The following is a 17,900-nucleotide window of genomic DNA, read 5'->3' as shown; positions in this document are numbered from 1 at the left end:
TCTGCAGTCAGGGGGCCCCTGTGGAGGGGTCTGGAGTCAGGGGGCCCCTGTGGAGGGGTCTGGAGTCAGGGGGCCCCTGTGGGGGGGGGGGTCTGGAGTCAGGGGGGCCCCTGTGGGTGGGGGGGTCTGGAGTCAGGGGGGCCCCTGTGGGTGGGGGGGTCTGGAGTCAGGGGGGCCCCTGTGGAGGGGCCTGGAGTCAGGGGGGCCCCTGTGGAGGGGCCTGGAGTCAGGGGGGCCCCTGTGGAGGGGCCTGGAGTCAGGGGGGCCCCTGTGGAGGGGCCTGGAGTCAGGGGGGGCCCTGTGGAGGGGCCTGGAGTCAGGGGGGCCCCTGTGGAGGGGCCTGGAGTCAGGGGGGCCCCTGTGGAGGGGCCTGGAGTCAGGGGGGCCCCTGTGGAGGGGCCTGGAGTCAGGGGGGCCCCTGTGGAGGGGCCTGGAGTCAGGGGGGCCCCTGTGGAGGGGCCTGGAGTCAGGGGGGCCCCTGTGGAGGGGCCTGGAGTCAGGGGGGCCCCTGTGGAGGGGCCTGGAGTCAGGGGGGCCCCTGTGGAGGGGCCTGGAGTCAGGGGGGCCCCTGTGGAGGGGCCTGGAGTCAGGGGGGCCCCTGGGGAGGGGCTCTGGAGCATTGTCAGGGGGCTGCCCTGGGGAGGGGCTCTGGAGCATTGTCAGGGGGCTGCCCTGGGGAGGGGCTCTGGAGCATTGTCAGGGGGCTGCCCTGGGGAGGGGCTCTGGAGCATTGTCAGGGGGCTGCCCTGGGGAGGGGCTCTGGAGCATTGTCAGGGGGCTGCCCTGGGGAGGGGCTCTGGAGTCGGGGTGGGGCCTGCCCTGGGGAGGGGCTCTGGAGCATTGTCAGGGGGCTGCCCTGGGGAGGGGCTCTGGAGTCGGGGTGGGGCCTGCCCTGGGGAGGGGCTCTGGAGTCGGGGTGGGGCCTGCCCTGGGGAGGGGCTCTGGAGTCGGGGGGGGGGGCCCTGCCCTGGGGAGGGGCTCTGGAGTGGGGGGGGGGGCTGCCCTGGGGAGGGGCTCTGGAGTCGGGGGGGGGCTGCCCTGGGTAGGGGCTCTGGAGTCGGGGGGGGGGCTGCCCTGGGTAGGGGCTCTGGAGTCGGGGGGGCTGCCCTGGGGAGGGGCTCTGGAGTCGGGGGGGGGGCTGCCCTGGGGAGGGCTCTGGAGTCGGGGGGGGGGGGGGGGCTGCCCTGGGTAGGGGCTCTGGAGTCGGGGGGGCTGCCCTGGGGAGGGGCTCTGGAGTCGGGGGGGGGGGGGGCTGCCCTGGGGAGGGCTCTGGAGTCGGGGGGGGGGGGGCTGCCCTTGGGAGGGGCTCTGGAGTCGGGGGGGGGGGGCTGCCCTGGGGAGGGGCTCTGGAGTCGGGGGGGGGGGCTGCCCTGGGGAGGGGCTCTGGAGTCGGGGGGGGGGGGGGGGCTGCCCTGGGGAGGGGCTCTGGAGTCGGGGGGGGGGGGCTGCCCTGAAGAGGGGCTCTGGAGACATGGGGCCCTTAGGAGGAGTGTAGTCTGGTGGGTAGAGGAGGGTGGCCTTGGGTCGGGTCTGAAGGATCTAGTCATGGGGTCCCTGGGGAGTGGCGAGAGGGTTTGTAGAGTAGAGTCAGGGGGCCCCTAGGTCTGGAAGGTACTCACAGGGTCACTGGCGAGGGACGAGAAGGTCTGAAGGGTATATTCCCCTTGGGAGGAGAGTGCTCTGCGGGGTAGAGTCAGGGGGCACTTGGGAATGGTTTGAAGGGTAGAGGGAGGGAGCGTGCATTGGGAGAGGTCTGCAGGGTAGAGTCATGTGGCCCCTGGGGAGGGGCGAGAAGGTCTAAAGTGTAGAAACAGGGGCCCTTGGGAGTAGTCTGGAGGGTAGTCAGGTGGCCCTTGAGAGAGGTCTGGAGGGTAGTCAGGTGGCCCTTGAGAGAGGTCTGGAGGGTAGTCAGGTGGCCCTTGAGAGAGGTCTGGAGGGTAGTCAGGTGGCCCTTGAGAGAGGTCTGGAGGGTAGTCAGGTGGCCCTTTAGAGAGGTCTGGAGGGTAGTCAGGTGGCCCTTGAGAGAGGTCTGGAGGGTAGTCAGGTGGCCCTTGAGAGAGGTCTGGAGGGTAGTCAGGTGGCCCTTGAGAGAGGTCTGGAGGGTAGTCAGGTGGCCCTTGAGAGAGGTCTAGAGGGTAGCCAGGGGGCCCTTGGGATGGGTCTGGAGGGTAGTCAAGGGGGGCCCTTGGGATGGGTCTGGAGGGTAGAGTCAGGGGGTCCTTGGGATGGGTCTGGAGGGTAGAATCAGGGGGTCCTTGGGATGGGTCTGGAGGGTAGGGTCAGGGGGCCATTGGGATGGGTCTGGAGGGTAGGGTCAGGGGGCCATTGGGATGGGTCTGGAGGGTAGGGTCAGGGGGCCATTGGGATGGGTCTGGAGGGTAGGGTCAGGGGGCCATTGGGATGGGTCTGGAGGGTAGGGTCAGGGGGCCATTGGGATGGGTCTGGAGGGTAGGGTCAGGGGGCCCTTGGGATGGGTCTGGAGGGTAGGGTCAGGGGGCCCTTGGGATGGGTCTGGAGGGTAGGGTCAGGGGGCCCTTGGGATGGGTCTGGAGGGTAGGGTCAGGGGGCCCTTGGGATGGGTCTGGAGGGTAGGGTCAGGGGGCCCTTGGGATGGGTCTAGAGGGTAGGGTCAGGGGGCCCTTGGGATGGGTCTGGAGGGTAGGGTCAGGGGGGCCCTGGACAGGGGTTAGTGGTTGGAGTGGAGGCAGATGGCCCTTGGGAGGGGTTCTGGAGGGTAGGGTTAGGGGTTCCTTGAGAGGTCTAGAGGGTAGAGTCAGAGCCCCCCTGGGGGAGGTTTGGAGGGTAGAGGCAGTGGTCCCCTGAAGGGGGGGTGGGTCTGAAGGGAGGAGTCAATGTGAGAAAGTGGTTCTGTATATACTGTTTCCAAATAGGTACAGGGTGTACAGAGTCCACAGTCCCCAGAGGTTTGGCAGAGGCTAACATTAGATATAACCTTACTCTCTAAAGTGGTAGCTTGGTCGAGCAGTAAGGCAGTATCAGAGGACAGTGTAAAGCATTTGTTGCACACACTCGGTCAGCAAATGGTCTCACACACTCAATAACTGAACTCTAAGCCAATGGTTTATATATAAAAAATATATGCTTATTTTATTTTAGAACCAACAATAGGTATTAAAATATACTTTCTCAGAATGAGATGCTTTATGTAAATAATTTTGCAATATGCAATTGACTTTTGTAGAAAGTTACAAGTGGTTGCAATAGGCAACACAATTTTAAACACAATAATGCATTGAGTTCAATGGAGGTTTCAATTTATTTGCAACAGATTACTTTTAGGATTACTTTTGGAATTCCAGGACTGGATCCTAGATTCAGTACTTGGAATCAAGTGATGAAAGTAGACTTAATTACTGTTAAGAGTTTTAGACAATATTTTACTATTTTAAAAGTTGACACTTAAAAAATATTTCATAGAACACAGTCAATGATTCCCTATAGAAGAAAGTTCAAGTTGCAGGTATAGTATGTTCTCGTTACTTTTGTAATCCAGTACTGGGTGCCTAGACACAGTACTGGGACCTTTATCCAAAACAGGTAAGTAATTCCGTTTTCATAATTTATACGATTTTTAAAGAATATTTAAAGTTTGCAGAAATCGACACTGTGAAGAAATTTCACAGAAAAACAGTCAATGGTTTCCTGTGGGAGAAAATTGGGTGACTGGTAAGTACGGTTGTGAATATTTTTCAGAGTCCGTGCTGGGCGCCAAGATCCAGCACTGGGAGCGCACCTAATAGCAGGTGAGTATTTTCATTTTCGTTTCTCAGCTGATTTTTGGTGAATATTTTAGGTTTTGAAAAGTCCACACTTAGAAGAAATTTCAGAAAAACCAGTCAATGATACCCTATGGAGAAAATTGAGTTATCGGTTTAAAGGTAAGTACTCGACTGGCAGAGTTAAGGTTCTGGGCATAGACTCAGGGGTCTCCCAGGGTCAGGTAGGTACAGTTGTTACACCCTCAGCGGCACAGGGGCAGCCGGGTGCAGAGAGTTAGGCCCAATGTTATCCAATGGGAGGCAGGGGGACCTTGGTTGGTGGCTGCTGTCTAGCAGGCCACGCTGCTGTGGGAGCTGGGCTCCTGGTCACTTGCTCAGGGCAAATGGGGAAGTAGATAGGTGTAGAGGTTACACTGCCAGGACCACTTGGGCGGCTGGGTGCAGGGTGCTTTTGAGCCTTCGGGCGCTCAATTGATTTCAATGGGAAAGCTCCGGTTTAGAAAGACTGCAAGCTCGGGGACGAAGATTCTTGAGGTGCCACCACCACTTCGAGAGGTAAGTTGGGTAGTTGGAGGATAGGTAGGTACCCCGGAGTTGAGCACAGAGGGGCCACGGGGCGCCGGGTGCAGGGGTGCCTTTTGGTGTCGGAAAATCTTACTCTCGGTTGGGGGGGCACCTGGTTCTGAGGCTGCAGGCGTCTTCAGGAGCGTCGAGGAAGTCCTTGGGTGCCGGACTCTGGGTCACAGTCGCAGTGGGGTCGTCCTCATGGTCGTTGTTCACTCTGGCACATGCCAGGCTTGGCGGGTGCAGCGTGTGAAGGGTTTGCGGTTCCGGGCTGATGCCAGGGATTAGAAGTAGATTTTGAGTAGAGCCTCTACTCATGGGAGTCCCAGGGGCTTCGAGCCAAAAGGTAGCCAGGTCCTCCGGGGTTTGTGAGGTTGCTGACCACAAGAGCTGCCGGGTTGTAGCAGGAGCAGGTTCGAGGGTTGACAGGCCGGTAGGGCTGGGGCCAAAGCAGTTGGTGTCTTCCTCTTCTTAGCAGCTGCAGGGCAGGTGTTCTTTCTTTTTGCTGTTCTCTGTATTTTGAAATCTGGAATCTGGGGAAGGAAGGTTCAGGGTGCCCCTAAATACTAGATTTAGGGGCGTTGCAGGTAGGTGAAGGGCAGGGACCAATGGGTCCCTGTCCTGGGATGGGTACACCCCCTATTCTGCCTCTCTCCTGTGGGAGGGGGGCAGTAGCCTAGTCCTGATTGGGCAGGGCTTACCATCTTCAAGATGGCGAGAGCCCGGAGATGTGCTTCACCTCACCTCCCCCCACCTGAGGGGTGGTGTTGCAGGCTGGCTCATCCCCTGTCCTTATTTGGGGTTTCCGGCCAAGCTTCCCGCCAGAGTGGGGGGGGGGGGTTGCAGTGGCCTGGGATAAGCTCACAGAGGCGGCATGCCTTTGAAGCTTCCCCCTGCCCATCCTGGGGGAGGAGATATAGCAACTCGCCCAGGATGTGCATTGTTGCAGGCCCAGGAGAGCAGGGGCTCTCCTACCCAGGGGTCCAGCAACATGGCTGCTGTGTGGCAGCCTAGGCAGCCTCTCAGTCCAGATATGGATTGTAGGTTAGGTTTCAGGGGGCATCTCTAAGATGCCCTCTGGGATGCTTGGTACATTAAATCCCACACAGGCATCAGTGTAAGTTTAATGTGCTGAGAAGTTTGTTTCCAAACTTCTCAGTCTTGCCATTATGGTGTTGTGGAGTTCGTGTTTGACGAGCTCTCAGCACCATGTATTCTTAAAGGATGTATGACGTTACAACGCACACTATTACAACGCATGCACTTACAACGCATTTTTTACAACGCATAATCGATTACAACGCATGACATTACAACGCATGACACTACAACGCATTTTTAAAAAATACCTTTACAACGCACTACCATTACAACGCATACTACCTTTACAACGCATACCATTACAACGCATAATATTAAATTACATTTAAGGTAAGTATTAGATAGTATAGGGGTAAAAATTACTATTCTAACTCCAGGGGGTGCATCAGTAGGGTAAGTGTTGGATAGTATAGGGGTAAAAATTACTATTCTAACTCCAGGGGGTGCATCAGTAGGGTAAGTGTTGGATAGTATAGGGGTAAAAATTACTATTCTAACTCCAGGGGGTGCATCAGTAGGGTAAGTGTTGGATAGTATAGGGGTAAAAATTACTATTCTAACTCCAGGGGGTGCATCAGTAGGGTAAGTGTTGGATAGTATAGGGGTAAAAATTACTATTCTAACTCCAGGGGGTGCATCAGTAGGGTAAGTGTTGGATAGTATAGGGGTAAAAATTACTATTCTAACTCCAGGGGGTGCATCAGTAGGGTAAGTGTTGGATAGTATAGGGGTAAAAATTACTATTCTAACTCCAGGGGGTGCATCAGTAGGGTAAGTGTTGGATAGTATAGGGGTAAAAATTACTATTCTAACTCCAGGGGGTGCATCAGTAGGGTAAGTGTTGGATAGTATAGTGTAATATTATGCGTTGTAATGCTATGCGTTGTAATGGTAGTATGCGTTGTAATGGAATGCGTTGTAAAGGTAGTTTTTAAAAATGCGTTGTAGTGTCATGCGTTGTAATATCATGCGTTGTAATGGATTATGCGTTGTAAAAAATGCGTTGTAATGGTAGTGCGTTGTAACAGTTGCGTTGTAAAGGTTGTTCCCCATTCTTAAATGGCCGCACTGCACTTAGTGCCCAGGAATGGACCTGGGTACTGTAGGGGCACAGGGCTCCTGCTCCTGTGCCCACACCACTGGTATAGGGCACCCAGCTAGAGGGGTGGCTGATGTATGCCAGGGCAGTGTAGGTGGTGGGCATGGCACACAGGTATGTGTGCCATGGCGACTTTGTTTTGTCTTGCACCCAGACACTCAGCCTGCAAGGGCAGTGTGTTTGTGTTAGGGTACAGGGCCTCTAAGGGTGGCATAATGAGTGCTGCAACCCTTAAAGGCCTTCCCTGGTCACAAGGCCCTGGGTACCTAGGGTACCATTTACCAGGGGCTGACATGTGGCCAGGGTATGCCAATTTGGGTTTTAGGTTTTTAGGGAAGGAACATAGGCCCTGGGCACCTGATTGGCAGGAGTCCAGGGCACACTCGAAGTACATTCAGCAATTCAGCAAAAAGTGGGGGCATACCATGCAAGAAAGATGGCACCTTCTCAGTCAGGGGGTCCTGGACTGGGGTAAGTGGTCTGGAGAGTAAAATCTGGGGGCCCTAGGGAGGTGTGGAGGGTAGAGTCGGGGGGGGGGGCTGGCAAGTGAGGGGGCCTGGGGGATAGTCAGAGATCCAATGGGGAGGGTAGAGTCTGTGAGTCTCTGGGGAGAGGTGAGAGGGTCTAGAGCTGGGGGGCGGGCCTCTTAGGGGTGCTCCTGATCCCTGGGGGGGCACCAGACTCTGGCCAAAAGAAGCATTATGATGATAACAGTCCCATCACTAACATCTTTTGCTATTTATATCCTAACTGGGAGAAGGTGTCAAAAGGGAAAGGACTCCAAAGAGCCTTCAAACACCCACTTCTAATACTCGCGCTGTGGATACTTGTAAGTGTGAGTAAGGTCTGCCTGTTTGGCAATCGCACGTTTAAAAATTGGCAGTTAATTAAAATAACTGCGAAAAATTCTGAGGGTGCCTGATGACCCTCCCCCCCCCCTCCCTCTGGATGGTAAGGGGAGGGCCTGCATTAAAATGTTTCTAGACCACTGGTCTAGAGAGTAGAGTTGGGGGGGTGGGGGCCCTGGGGAAGGCATCTCAACTCTGCAATGAAGGGGATTCTTGGGCATGAGGTCTGAAGGGCAGAGTCAGGGGGCCCCGGGGTGGGGTGAATAGGTCTGTAGAATAGAGGCAGGGGGCCCCTAGGTGGTTTGAAGAATAGTCGGGGGTGGGGTCTGGAGGGTAGAGCCAGGGAGCCCCTGGGTAGGGTAGAGTCAGGGGACCACTGAGGAGGGGCGAGGGAGTCCTAGAGGGAACTGTATGTTAGGTCAGGTGGGTGTCCTAGAGGTGACGGAGCAAATGGGATGATAGGAGAGGGAGTGGGCTGGAGGTCAGTGGATGCAGGAGCTCTAGTGAGGGGACTGTGTGTATGTGAGGGGAGAGGATAGGAGAGTGTCCTAGAGAAGAAAAAACCACTCCAGGGTAGATGAGTGACTGTGTGTGGTGGCCTAGGGGTATCTATAGAAGAATGTTAGAGGTGAACGTGTTAAAGGGAGGACAGTCGTGGGTGGGTATCAGATCAGTTAGCACTGGAGATGTGAAGCTTGAGAGAGTGGGTATAAAGAGACGTGTGGCGAGCTCTGGAGAATGGGTTACTGTGGCTTCATTAGTTGACAGTAGAGAGGAAGCCTGGGCTGAAGGAGCAAAGGGGAGTAGATTGTCGAGCGGGACCAGGTTTGGGCTGTAGATTATCGGAAGATGCAGGTTTTAGGGAGAACCTCTACAGTGGTGAAGGTAGATGGAGTAGCCTGGTGGTGTAAGGAGGGGAATAGAGTTGAGGATGTGGGTCAGATAGGTCAGGAGCGGAGATGTGAAGCTTGAGCGTACCATTCAGTAATACACATGGATTACGTAGTTCAAGTACTTATTCCCTGTAAGCCATTGGGGACGCAGAGCAACAGCCAGCATCTTGCTTGCTCTCGGCTCCTTTGCAAATGGTCACCCTAGAATGCCAGTGTCTAGGAACTGGAATACACAGTCTAACACTTGGTTTTCTGTTGACTTAAACCCCACTACACTTTCTGTCTTCCACAATAGATACAAAAACAAATGTATGCATTATATTGCATAAGGAGAACTGGGTATCCAAGTAACAACACATTACATAGAACTAGAACAAAAAAATGTACAACTGAGGAAGAGGGAAATGAGATCATAACTGCAAATTCTTCAGTGTAAACCTTATTGTAAAAGGTGAATACTAATAGTGAATTGTAACAAGTTTGGTGAATGCAAGTTACAGATGCTCTTCTCTGCGTAGATAAGCCTCCAACCACTTTGGGGGTTTCCTGCTGGTTTGGTTTGTATATGGTTGTAACCCTAAGGCCCTCTTCTCCCAGCCTGTTGACATATCTTCCTCTCCCTCCAGTGGAGTTTTCATGTCAGACCTCTGTTTGCTCTGATGCATCCCAGAGCATCCGTGTGACTACCTCACTCAATGTCCTGATTGAGTTTTTAAATTCTTCTGCAGATCGTGCTGTAGCACACCATCCCCATCGTCTAGTGCATCACCACCTGATTTGAGTTTTTAAATTCTCCTTTATGACAGATTCTTTGCTATCCTTTGCTCTGCCCGTCACAATGAAATTGTGGTCCTAGACTTTATAATTACTCAAAACGCAGAATTGTACAAAACTTCCACTTCATGGGTTCATAGAAATAAAGCTCCTCCTTTTGAACCTTGCCAAGTTTTTTTTCGCACAAACCTATTGCTCCTGTGTATTTACAGGTCTTTTTTTCTTATTTTTATTTCATAAATAAGAGGACTTGCATTAGCCATGAGATGCTATTACTTGTTCTTTACAGACTCCACTCACCACTGTTCAATCTGAGAGTTGAAACATCATCCTGGATTCAGGGGCTCAGCTTCAATTGGTGCAGCTGGTGCAGTGTACCCGGGCACAGAGATGGCAGGGGTCCAACTCCAAAAGCCTCTTGAGCCCTTAAAGAGCATCTGAAAAAACATGTTTGAGTTACAAAGTTGAAGGAGCATTGAAGATGACTTAAGCATTTATCTTGTTACATTTGCTGTGTTCAAAGACCGAGATCAAACGGCAGTCTAGTCTTCAGACAAATAGTTGATTATTCTTTTACCATGGAGACTGATGTTTGCTTTTTTAGGTCTCGCCTGAGCCAGCGCATGCGTTGCGATGGTGAGACTTTTAGTAAGTGGGCTTTAAAAAGCCGACCACAGCTTTTTGTGTGGCTTAGACCGTGCGGTTACGCGCACAGGCGCCATCTGGCTTTCCTCTCGGGGCCTTTAGCCGTTGCTCTTCCAGACACGCGCGCTCCACTCGCAGGCTCACCTCCTGCTCCCCCCTCAGTTAAGATAACTTTCGCGGCCACGGGGCCGTGCTTGTGTTTTAGCGCTTGTTATTTACATTCTGGTAAACACTAAACAAATACGAGTAATGGGACTCCAGCTGCATTTTTAATACTTTACTGGTAAATATGTAACTGCTGCGGCTTTTATTAAGCTTGAAGTTAAATACCCTTTTATTTACTTTTACACTGTTACCACGCTTTTCTTATAATCCTGTTTGTAGGGAATTTCTACCCAGTGCCACTTTTTACTTACACAGGAGGCATTTTTTCTTTTCACTTTTGTACCCCGTTAATATTTGTCAACTATAAATGCTGTTCGTTTTGTTACTAAACAGATTTCACGGGAACCATAGGGCAACAATATTTTCACTTCTCCATTGTATCGCTTACAGAAATGTACGCTAAAGCGCTGTGTTTCTCACTGTCGCTCCAAATGAACTTTTGGACACTTGCTTACATCTATTTAAATTAATTCACGCAAAATAATATATTCTGGGATTAAACTGGAGCTTTTGTGCGAATTATTAGGCACTCCTGCGAGCGCACATGAAAAGACGGGCTTTTTTGGGAGCAGTGAGTTGTGATTAATGAATCGGATATTTTGTCAAAATACACATCCAAATGTTTTCAACATTATGGAGGAGCTTCATGCCTAGTGCTTCAACAATAAAAGCACTACATCTGCCACACATCTACAGCATCGCTACTCCTGGGCGGTCACTCCTCGATATTCTCTTCTATCATCTAGTGCCCTCCGCACCTCTAGCCCCATGCTCCATTATGCCATCTCACCTTAGCACCATATAATGTGCCATGGCAACCACTTCCTGCATAGTATTCTATGCTCTACAAAGACAGCCGCAGGCAGTTGCTCACCCCTCCCCTCTGGACTAATCCCAGCTCTTTCCTGAGCCAGGCAAAAGTTCAGAAATAACCCGTCCTTGTCGAGATGCGGTCACTAGTTCCTTCTAATTTCCAGAGCTCTGTTAGCGGCCCGAGGCATGCTTCAACTAGTGGTTATTAGTTGTCAAAGAGTTACAAATGAGATTAAACCTTTAGCCAGAAAAATGTTAACCTGTAAAAATGCCAAAGTTATAAGGTAATACTAGCACAAAATGTGCTGCATTATGCTGCACAATTTGCCTTTTCTTTCTGCATAATTTAGTTCAACCTAACGCAAAATTTGATCCTTCCCATACGCATATTTTCACTGGCCCTGCTCATATGTTATGTAAATAGCATCTCTGGGGCACAAACCATTTTGAATTTTGCAGTCCTGTCACTGCCCCACCTGTTATGCACTCTTGAGCTGCGCCTATGTGTCACTGAAGTAAGCCGTGCTTGTATAAAACAACCCCAAATGAATGTCACAAAATACCCATAATCCAACACCGCTGTTAATGAGTAAAAGAAAGTAATTTTCCTCTAAGCACTGCAATATCACATGGCATCCAGCCACAGCATTGCTGCTCGCTTCCTGAATATTCACTTATCACTTCTAAGTTTAGAAAACATAGGAGATAAATGAAATGCTAATTTAAATTAAATGCCATTCTCTGTGGATGAAAACCTAATTACTAGGGATATTTATTTGTCTATCTCTTTGTGTCTTCTACAGTTTCACTATGTCTGCTGGTTTATATGTTATGGCGCCGATCTTCAAAAAGAAATTCAGAAGCAGGGTTTAGACATGGCATATAATTAAAACTGTGCCTAAGTTCTGTGAAAGTAAAATTCACAACAGGGGAACCGTTATGTCCGCCTACTCCCTGCTAAAAAAACAAATTGTAGTATCAAGCACATACTTTGCACAGCATTACTGGCCTCCTTCTGCCTCCACTCCCTTCCTGCTTTTATTTGATTCAGTGCTCTAGTCCTCTTTTCTCTCTCATTCTTCTCCACTGCATCCACGCTTTAATTCATTATGTCCTTCCTTCTATCAGGTATTCCTTCCTTACAATCGCTCCATTCCTATCTCCTTCTCTTCCTTCAGTTTTCCTTACCTCCGTTCCTTCTCTTCATTACTTACATCAATCACCTCAACCCCAATCTCTTCTTCTTATACTCCCTCTCTCTCGCTCACTAATTCCTCCTTTTGTCTTCATTTTCATCCTTCCCTAAACCTTTTCAATCACAAACTATCTATCCCTCGCATTCTTACTTCTATCTGTTTTATACCACTCTCACCCCTATCTATTCACCATATCACATATTTACAAATACACAACACACCACGCAATTCCACCCTACACAATTCCACAACTAACAATTCCAATTCAAACCACATAATTCCACTTCAAACAACATACATCCACCCAACTCCAACAGCTAAACCTAAATAAAGAAACAAAATCATTTAAAAGGCCAAAAACTCAAACTTCCACAAATGCGAGACCGATTGCATTGCAAATACTTACTGCAAAATGCGCGTTTTGTTCGTGAACTATCTGAATCTTGCCGGTGCGAAAGGAAAAGCTGGAGTATGTTGCATTCTTCTAATTCACAACGAAAGTTGAAGGAACTGCAGATATTTCAGAATAAACAAAGGCACAAATGAAGTGCTTTTTCTAATTCTAAAGTTATTATCGAAACAAAGATATTAATAGGGGCTAAACAAATCGAGACGTTGATTGCACAATTGACAAATATCTGCGGAAAACCACATTTTGGTGGATTATAGTTTGTGTTATGTAGTTTTATCAGTAAAATTGTTTGTTTGTGCAAAATTAGTGGTAGTTTCAGTCGAAAATGTATTGTTTTTAGGTCTCGCCTGACCCAGCGCTTGCGCTGGTCTGGCGAGACTTTAAGTAAGGCTTCAAAAAATGCAACCGCCGGCCACAGCTTGCAGTGCATGTGTGCTGGCGCGCTTGAGCAGAGGTGCCATATGGCGTGATTACTGCTGTGCGCGCACCACTCGCGCACATGCACTGCAAGCTGTGGCTGGCGGTAGCATTTTTCCCCCGCGGTGTTTGTAAAATTGCTTTGTACATTTTAGTACCTGCTGGCCTTTGTGGCATTCAGTGTACTTCATCTTCGTTGATTTTGGCTTAATTCCTGTTGCATTTTGCGTGCTTGTGACAACTGTTTGATAGTGCTAGACACACCGACTCTTGTCACTTTTTCGTGTTTGTGTAGTTCTTCTTTTGCATTTACATATAATATTGTAAATGTATTACTGTATGATCTCTGTATATTTAACTTGCTACTCATCTTCAAACGTCAAGCTGGACATCTCTCTTCCTGGCTTCAATAACCTGTCCTCTGCAAAAGAATGTTCAGTCTCATAATCCATTTGTTAGGGTGAGAGGTCTTTCCTAGAGGTTGGAAGTCTGCCTAGCTTCCTGTACTGAACTGGAAACGCCATCTCTGGGATGGGAAAAAGCTATTGTTGGCGGTAGGAAACCTTTCTCGTGCTAGCTTCGCCTGGCCTCTGTTTTGGCTGACATTTGACTTGGTGGTGCCTGGAAGATACCTGCAGGGTGTGTCTCCATGCATTGTCCGCTACTTCCTTCATCCAGCCTTGTTTCTTGGGCGTGGCACATCTACACAGCAATTGCACAGATGGCAGCAAATTATCACGTTCACGCCATCATGATTAACATCAATGGTATTTTACGACCGAGCATGCAATATTGACACGAGTCTAGGGAAATGCGTATTTTTTGTGTGCTTGTTTTGTGTTCCTCCAGTGACTAGGACGCGGTAGAAACCGCAGACTGACAGCGTGTGGAAACCGAGGAAACTGTCACAAACGCATGGCTCATGTACACTAAAGTAGTTCATAACGCTGCCTTCTGAAATGGGCAAATCGTTAATTCAACATAGCAAAGTGGCACGGAAAGCTACGTGCACTTGTTGTGTTTTTTTTTTTTTTTAAACGCATAGTTTAAGTTACAAGTTATTTTACTTGTAGTTGAAAATCACACTTTCCTGCGCATTTTTTAGCTTTATAGTATGCAAATGTTGGGAAGCCATAATTGCTGTGCAGATAATGGGCTCCATGAGCTTGGGAGCGCAGTAGGGAATCTTCTAGAAGTATCTGTTCAGTTAAAGCAATTCCAGTTAAGGCTTTCACAGACAGCTGCTTAGAATCACATAATAAAGCATTTAGTTAACTCTTTTGTTGGAAGCAGCTTGTTAAATAGTGGACGTTCAAAAACAAAAGGCACACGGTTCTGTGCAGTGAGAACCACAAAGACCTCTGGTTTTCAACGGTCATATGGGCCCCCTCTTAACCAGTGCAGAACTGGAAGACCCGTGCTAATGTAAGGCAAAAAAGAAATCTGTTTTAAGTTTACGTCCTCTTTTTTTTTTTTTTTTTTTTTTTTTTTGTGTTTAGCTATGCAGAGATCCATTTCGAAACGCTTTACAAAAAAAATCTAAGTCATCAAATTAAGTTAAGAAGCAGATGTGTCTGAAATTCTTTGTGTAGTACACGATACACTTCTCTAAATGGTGTAATTTTACCTAGCAGAATAAAAGAAATCTTATGGCATATACAACTATACACATAATGCTTTACACAGATCTGTATCGGATTGTAGCTCATGTGTACTTACAAACATTTTCCCAGAGGCCACAAAGTTTGGTCTCTGATGTGACCAAGGGCCACATTGATGCTAGTAGGGTGGTGGGCAGGAGGAGAGTTTCTAGGGGGTGGAGGGCAGTGTTGTGGGGGAAGCAAAGCATATACATCTAGTGGGTGAATTGCACAATGTGAAACCAGAAAACCTGTGATTAATCCCAGCTTACCAAATTGTGTGATCCATAGCAATTGTTTTATTTTACTCTCCCTCCTTTTTATGTCTCGCCTGACCCAGCGCTTGCGCTGGTCTGGCGAGACTAAGTAAGGGCTTAAAAAAATGCTACAGCTTGCAGTGCATGTGCGCGGGCGCGCGCGGGCTTGAGCAGAGGCGCCATATGGCGTGATTACGGCTGCATGCGCACCACTCGCGCACATGCACTACAAGCTGTAACCGGCGGTAGCATTTTTCCCCCGCGATCACTTTTCAATATTAAATGTCGTCTGGGACAATCTGCTACTTCAGGGCGCTAGTGTGAGTTCAGCTGGGCTGCAGTTCAGAGCGGAGAATAAACATAGGGAGATGATAAAAGCAAACAAGCATTGGCATAGCCAATAGGTCTTGCCTTGGGGAAAACATTACTTTTTATTTATTCCCTTAGTGCCTCGTCTGTGTTTCTATATCGATGCACATTGCCATTCTGTGTCCATCTGATGTCGCATTGAGTCCTATTTTTTTGCGAAATGTCCTGGTTTTTGGCTTTCAAAATCTGGTAACCCGAAGATTCAGATCAGTGACTTTCCTGGTTCACAGACATCTGAAATCACTATATTAACCAACTGGGCTCTCCTACCAGAACGCATTTCACGCACATTAGTTTAACTTGCATTTGCTTTTTATTAAAGGGGGCGAATTGTATTAAATGTAGTCGCCTCTAGTTGCAAGCCAACAAAATAGTTGAAAAGATAATTCTTTGAGCTACGTCACTGACCCTGCTTCAGCACTTACTGAGCCGGACACCATTGTACCCAGATCAGTTGCCCAACTTTTTCTATGTCGACCACTGCTGCTAACAGCGTTTTCAAACCCCACGACTCGAGTCGAATCTCACTCTGACTATCCCAAACGTTCTTGCTTTAGCTCGCTCGAGGGTAGCGGATGTGACGCTATGCTGACGCATTAATTCAAAGTGACGTTTTGCCTTGTGATTTGGGTGTTTGACTAAGGGACAGTCCTCTAATGAGACCTAGTCGTCCCGCTTTAGTTCCAATGGGGTGGAAGTTGTCGCGCTCGGAAGGTGTTGTATGTGAATCGGCTGTTGTGCCACTGTTCCTGTCAACCCTGACTCAGGCTGCAGGTCTCTGCTAATGCGCGTCTGCCACCATTTGTGTGCTTCTCTGTGCTGTATGTGCAAAGTGGAGGAGTGGTAGCGGTACCAACTAGCCAAAGCGTTGCTAGTGCCGCATGATGGGCTGAGTCAGCAGGAAGGAGACTTTGGGTTCAGGCAAGTGTTGTTTTTGTTTAATTGGGAAATGTGTAAGAGAAAAGAGAATGTAGGTTACATTTGGTGATTCTAAGCTGCCTACATAGTGATTTGGAGTTCCCTGGGGTGTACTTCACACTCATTCTGAAACATTTTTGTTCAGCAACAATGTCCATTTGAGAGGTTTAGGTGTGGTAGACATCGATCCGTTGCAGCATTCCACCGGAACATTTAATGAAGCATGCCACATCGTAGTCCTCATTATCTTTGATGTCCTTTCATACCCCGCTCAGCTCCTCACCCTTTGCTTCTGATAGCGACAGGAAATGGCAATTGAGTGACTTCCCAGCACGAAGAACATTCCCATTATGCTCTAGAAGGAGATGTCCCTTCTATGACTGTGGCTGACCTGATGTGGATGACAGTATGTCTGTTTTTTTTTGGGGTGGGGGGGTGAGATGGGGATGAAGGACCACACAAAACAGCCGTGAAAGCAGCCGATTGTACTTTGATAAACAGATTTTTTTAAATAATTGTCTTGATGTATGGTGCTTTACAGTACCTAGAAAAGGTACTGATACAGAGACGATTTTCCAAAGCAAGCCCTGCTGAACCCTGAGCCAAGGCCCATCTAAACAAGCATTTGCAATGCAATGGGTCTCGCATTTACGGAAGTTTAAGCTATTGGCATTGTAATGCCTTTTATTTATGTTTTAAAAACGAAAACAAAAATAAAAGGCATTATTTGAAATGTCAATAGCTCAAACTCGCTTAAATGCGAGACCTATTGGCTATGCCAATGCTTGTTGTAAATGACAGTGGTTACCACATCATGCTTTAGTAATACATTTGTGACACTGTGCTCCTAAATGCAACACCAGCTACACAGTACCCCCTTACTGCACTCTTGCTGAATGGGCGTGGCATATTTGCAACACTTGTTCTTTGCGTGGATTTTTCAGAATTCCTATGAGATCAGTCATGTGACGTTGGCAGAATCCACTAGTCTGAAAATAGTTCCAGTGCACACTGCCTACCAGGGTGACAGGAGCTCCCACAGCACTGGGAGCTTGCAGTGAACTCCATCCGACTCCCTCAGCTGCAAGAGTCAGGCCTTGAGCAGCAGAATCTACTGAAGCCCCCGCGGGGGTACTGCAATGGCCTCATAGTGCGCCGACTGAATGGCAGGGCAGTCCGACTGCTCACTTTTGTAAATGCAAAGTGTACCAGTCGACCATGGCTACCTCATTCCACTAGAGGTCCAAGAAGAAGTTCTGCCCATGATGCTGTGTGGATTATGAAGACAAGGCAGTCATAGTAATCACTTGTTTCAGCCTGACTGGTACAGCGAAGGCAATAGCCGTTAGTAAAAGAAAATAGACTTATTTAGGACCGAGTACTGGAGCTGGAAAAACAAATTCTTTGAGCAATTTTTTATTTTAAATGCACAGATAGCTTTAAACAACTTTTGGGGGTTGGTAAGGCATAGTTTTTCCTTATTAAAATCAAAAGTACGAACAGTTAACCTTCTGAGTCCTGTGGAGACCGGCCAGAATCTCAAACCAGATACTGCCCCCCAGAGTGAGGTACAGAGAGAGCGAGAGAGAGAGGAGACTCGAGTAACCTCTACGCTGCAATGAAGAAACAAGCATTTGCAATGCAATAGGTCTCGCATTAGCAAGAGTTTAAGCTATTGGCATTGTAAATGACAATGCCTTTTATTTATTTCACTATTCTAATCCACCACTAATCTTTTATGGGTTCCGGACTAGCGTGCTAAGCGCTGAAAAAGCGATTAGTCGCCTCGTCGGGTATTAAGCGCTATATAAATGCAATTACAACACAATCAACCTGTACTCTGCCAATGCAAACACTACCAGTCAAACAACACTTAAAATATTAATCATGTGGTAGATGTTTATTAGTAGAGGGCCCAAAGCTCTGGCATACACTCTTTCTAGCTACTAGGGACAAACCAAACTATCTAATCTCCAATAAACTGATAAAAACGACTATTTAAACAATAACATGACTGAGATACCTAGATGGCCGATTACTAACGTTTAC

At 48.7% G+C, this 17,900-nt stretch overlaps 1 protein-coding gene across 4 annotated transcripts in view; it reads left to right on the top strand.

The window, feature by feature from the left end:
- Positions 1–17,900, top strand: part of LOC146808659 (putative ATP-dependent RNA helicase DDX6) — a 271,143-nt gene that overhangs the window by 694 nt on the left and 252,549 nt on the right. The window lies entirely within an intron of this gene.

This window comes from Triturus cristatus, chromosome 7, assembly GCF_964204655.1.
Source record: "Triturus cristatus chromosome 7, aTriCri1.1, whole genome shotgun sequence".
Taxonomy (NCBI): Eukaryota; Metazoa; Chordata; class Amphibia; order Caudata; family Salamandridae; genus Triturus; species Triturus cristatus.
The sequence above is the reverse complement of the archived record's forward strand: the minus strand, read 5'-3'. Positions and strand labels throughout refer to the sequence as shown.